The sequence below is a fragment of the Bombus huntii genome, unplaced genomic scaffold (genome assembly GCF_024542735.1).
Source record: "Bombus huntii isolate Logan2020A unplaced genomic scaffold, iyBomHunt1.1 ctg00000170.1, whole genome shotgun sequence".
NCBI classification, from domain to species: Eukaryota; Metazoa; Arthropoda; class Insecta; order Hymenoptera; family Apidae; genus Bombus; species Bombus huntii.
This window is the reverse complement of record NW_026099408.1, coordinates 40,001-45,000: the sequence shown is the minus strand read 5'-3', so window position 1 is coordinate 45,000 and position 5,000 is coordinate 40,001. Positions and strand designations below refer to the sequence as shown.

At 40.5% G+C, this 5,000-nt stretch overlaps 2 long non-coding RNA genes across 6 annotated transcripts in view; one reads left to right on the top strand and one right to left on the bottom strand.

Annotated features, from left to right (window-relative positions):
* The window catches only part of LOC126877446 (uncharacterized), a 78,035-nt gene that overhangs the window by 33,125 nt on the left and 39,910 nt on the right, over positions 1 to 5,000 (bottom strand). The gene's annotated exons all lie outside the window — the stretch shown is intronic.
* The window catches only part of LOC126877449 (uncharacterized), a 58,475-nt gene that overhangs the window by 13,830 nt on the left and 39,645 nt on the right, over positions 1 to 5,000 (top strand). The window lies entirely within an intron of this gene.

Here is a 5,000-nt window from a genome sequence, read left to right as displayed (position 1 = left end):
CGGAGTAGGTAACACTCTCTTAAGGTACGCCGTTCTGCGCAGCTCGTCTTGCGCGCGCGCGCGCGCGCTTTTTCAAATATTTTTAAACGTTTTTTCGCGTTTTTTCCCGTTTCTTCGCGTTTTTTCCCGTTTTTTCCCGTTTTTTCCCGTTTTCCACGTTTTTTCCCGTTTCACGAGAGAGACGAAAACGAGGAAAATAATCGCGACAAATGCTCGCTCGCTGCGCTCGCTCGGACGAATATAGCCCAACCCAAAACCGATCCCGAGCGTTCGAACGAAGATTTCGATGAAATCGAAGAACGAACGCGAAAGGGATTGGTTTTGGGTTGGGCTATTTTTTTTTCGAGCGAGCGGAGCGAGCGAGCAACGCGTAAGAGCGTATCGTTGCGTCGCAGGGACTTTGAAATATTCGCCACTGTTCGAACGTTCGAGTCGAAATAACTCGAGAAAAAGCGTTATAACGCATCGAAATTATCAGTGAAATCGTTACGTATCGACGAAATCTAGTCGAAAGTAGCGATTTCACTTTATTTTTTTAAAAAATTTCATCCTCCGGACCAACGTGACCGGGACGTTGGAACTTAGAATTTTTTCGCCCCGTTACGAAAGTACCGAAAGTTCAACTCGAAATAACTCGCTAAAAAGCGTTATAACGTATCGAAATTTTGCGTGAAATCGTTACGTTTCGACGAAATCTAGTCGAAAGTAGCGATTTCACTTTATTTTTTTAAAAAATTTCATCCTCCGGACCAACGTGACCGGGACGTTGGAACTTAGAATTTTTTCGCCCCGTTACGAAAGTACCGAAAGTTCAACTCGAAATAACTCGCTAAAAAGCGTTATAACGTATCGAAATTTTGCGTGAAATCGTTACGTTTCGACGAAATCTAGTCGAAAGTAGCGATTTCACTTTATTTTTTTAAAAAATTTCATCCTCCGGACCAACGTGACCGGGACGTTGGAACTTAGAATTTTTTCGCCCCGTTACGAAAGTACCGAAAGTTCAACTCGAAATAACTCGCTAAAAAGCGTTATAACGTATCGAAATTTTGCGTGAAATCGTTACGTTTCGACGAAATCTAGTCGAAAGTAGCGATTTCACTTTATTTTTTTAAAAAATTTCGTCCTCCGGACCAACCTGACCGGGACGTTGGAACTTAGAATTTTTTCGCCCCGTTACGAAAGTACCGAAAGTTCAACTCGAAATAACTCGCTAAAAAGCGTTATAACGTATCGAAATTTTGCGTGAAATCGTTACGTTTCGACGAAATCTAGTCGAAAGTAGCGATTTCACTTTATTTTTTTAAAAAATTTCATCCTCCGGACCAACGTGACCGGGACGTTGGAACTTAGAATTTTTTCGCCCCGTTACGAAAGTACCGAAAGTTCAACTCGAAATAACTCGCTAAAAAGCGTTATAACGTATCGAAATTTTGCGTGAAATCGTTACGTTTCGACGAAATCTAGTCGAAAGTAGCGATTTCACTTTATTTTTTTGAAAAATTTCATCCTCCGGACCAACGTGACTGGGACGTTGGAACTTAGAATTTTTTCGCACCGCTACGAAAAGGCCGAAAGATCCCCTCCAAATAACTCGTTAAAAAGTGTTATAACGTACGAATATTTTTCAAGAAATCGTTATAACTCGATAAAATACGTCGGGATTAAGCGTTTATATCGTCGGCAGACGGATATAAAAACGTTTGGACCGACACGACCGGTCGTTGGAACATAGAAAAATTCCGAGCCGGTACGTTGGGACTTAGAAAAATTCCGAGGGCGAAAAAGTTTTTTCGAGTTTATTCGTTAAAAAGCGTTACAAGGTATGAATTTTTTTGCATAAATCGACGTAACTCGACGAAATACGTCGGGATTAATGGTTTATTTCCGTCCGAGAACGATTTTTAAAAACGGACCTATGCGGCCGGTCGTTCGTACTTGGAAAATTTTCGGACCGAACACTCTTTTTCGATTAATTCGTTAAAAAGCGTTATAACGTACGAATATTTTTCAAGAAATCGTTATAACTCGATAAAATACGTCGGGATTAAGCGTTTATATCGTCGGCAGACGGATATAAAAACGTTTGGACCGACACGACCGGTCGTTGGAACATAGAAAAATTCCGAGCCGGTACGTTGGGACTTAGAAAAATTCCGAGGGCGAAAAAGTTTTTTCGAGTTTATTCGTTAAAAAGCGTTACAAGGTATGAATTTTTTTGCATAAATCGACGTAACTCGACGAAATACGTCGGGATTAATGGTTTATTTCCGTCCGAGAACGATTTTTAAAAACGGACCTATGCGGCCGGTCGTTCGTACTTAGAAAATTTTCGGACCGAACACTCTTTTTCGATTAATTCGTTAAAAAGCGTTATAACGTACGAATATTTTTCAAGAAATCGTTATAACTCGATAAAATACGTCGGGATTAAGCGTTTATATCGTCGGCAGACGGATATAAAAACGTTTGGACCGACACGACCGGTCGTTGGAACATAGAAAAATTCCGAGCCGGTACGTTGGGACTTAGAAAAATTCCGAGGGCGAAAAAGTTTTTTCGAGTTTATTCGTTAAAAAGCGTTACAAGGTATGAATTTTTTTGCATAAATCGACGTAACTCGACGAAATACGTCGGGATTAATGGTTTATTTCCGTCCGAGAACGATTTTTAAAAACGGACCTATGCGGCCGGTCGTTCGTACTTAGAAAATTTTCGGACCGAACACTCTTTTTCGATTAATTCGTTAAAAAGCGTTATAACGTACGAATATTTTTCAAGAAATCGTTATAACTCGATAAAATACGTCGGGATTAAGCGTTTATATCGTCGGCAGACGGATATAAAAACGTTTGGACCGACACGACCGGTCGTTGGAACATAGAAAAATTCCGAGCCGGTACGTTGGGACTTAGAAAAATTCCGAGGGCGAAAAAGTTTTTTCGAGTTTATTCGTTAAAAAGCGTTACAAGGTATGAATTTTTTTGCATAAATCGACGTAACTCGACGAAATACGTCGGGATTAATGGTTTATTTCCGTCCGAGAACGATTTTTAAAAACGGACCTATGCGGCCGGTCGTTCGTACTTAGAAAATTTTCGGACCGAACACTCTTTTTCGATTAATTCGTTAAAAAGCGTTATAACGTACGAATATTTTTCAAGAAATCGTTATAACTCGATAAAATACGTCGGGATTAAGCGTTTATATCGTCGGCAGACGGATATAAAAACGTTTGGACCGACACGACCGGTCGTTGGAACATAGAAAAATTCCGAGCCGGTACGTTGGGACTTAGAAAAATTCCGAGGGCGAAAAAGTTTTTTCGAGTTTATTCGTTAAAAAGCGTTACAAGGTATGAATTTTTTTGCATAAATCGACGTAACTCGACGAAATACGTCGGGATTAATGGTTTATTTCCGTCCGAGAACGATTTTTAAAAACGGACCTATGCGGCCGGTCGTTCGTACTTAGAAAATTTTCGGACCGAACACTCTTTTTCGATTAATTCGTTAAAAAGCGTTATAACGTACGAATATTTTTCAAGAAATCGTTATAACTCGATAAAATACGTCGGGATTAAGCGTTTATATCGTCGGCAGACGGATATAAAAACGTTTGGACCGACACGACCGGTCGTTGGAACATAGAAAAATTCCGAGCCGGTACGTTGGGACTTAGAAAAATTCCGAGGGCGAAAAAGTTTTTTCGAGTTTATTCGTTAAAAAGCGTTACAAGGTATAAATTTTTTTACGGGAATCGTTCTATCTCTATTAAATACGTCGGGATTAAACATTTTTATCGATTTTTTCAAAAAATTAGCGTTCGTCGAACTGACACGACTGGGATATTTTTCTAATTTTTTCGTTAATTAACGTTACAAGGTATATATTTTTTTGCATATTTCTACTTATTTTAACGTATTGTAATTGATTATAAACTTATTTTTTGTCCGTATTCGATAAAAGAGTATGTTTACTGATGCAATTTTTCGGTGAAAAAAAAAATTAATTTTTTGGTAAAAATGCATTTCTATTATGTTAATAAAACGTCTGGTAATGTATTTCGATGGTTGGATATTGGCTTTGTATAGTAGTGATCGAGCGTTCGCGAGACTAAGTTCCAGCGTCCCTTCCGAACGGTACGTTGCTACGGAGGTTTTGCACCGTAAGCGCGCGGCCGCTAGCCCGGCCGGCGCCGGCCTTCCGGCTGGCGCTTTCGTATCTATAAGAGAGACGTCGAGCCGGACGGTTCGGTCGGAACAGCGTTGAGCGCGTGGCTATTCTACGGCCTCGGTTGAGAATTCAGTCACCGCTCCTCGAGTCTTAGTGTATTTTACGCTATTTCTCGACTGTTCCTCCGTTCTCGTTCTGGTTTTTTCTCTACACTGCTGCGCCGCGGGTCGCTGTCCTGGACGTAATGACCAAATATCGTGGCAAGGTTCCCCTGAGTCGGGAAGCTGGTGACCTGTGTGTACGTATTCTAACAAAAATTGTTAGATGCGTGTGTGCTTGTACTAACTGAGCATCGATTCATTCAAAAGAGTATAACCGTCTGCTTTCTATAAAAACTTCTGCTTTCGCAGAAGTATCCGATGAGGCGGTAGGAGCGTACTATCTTTGCGTAGTATGTCTTCTGCCGAAAATGTTCTACCGATTGAAAGAATATTCTTACGGTATGTCCAGCGCGACGCACTGGGATACGCGCTTGTTCGTTCAGCGTGAGGTGCGTATACGTGCTTTACCGCTAAGATATTCTAATAAGTCTTTTTACACGAAGACAGCATTATGGAAATGTTCCTTTAGAAGTACGATTCTAAACATTTTATATAAGACTATGAGAAAGAGAGAGAGAGAAGAGAGGAGGTGGAGTTGAGAATTACAAAGTGGCTGCGAGCGGCGTTCGAAGATTATTACTGAACTATGGGTGTATCTCGAACGTCGCTAGGAGATATATTTTATAGATATATCTATCTTAAGAACGAAAAGTCTCGTCGTACG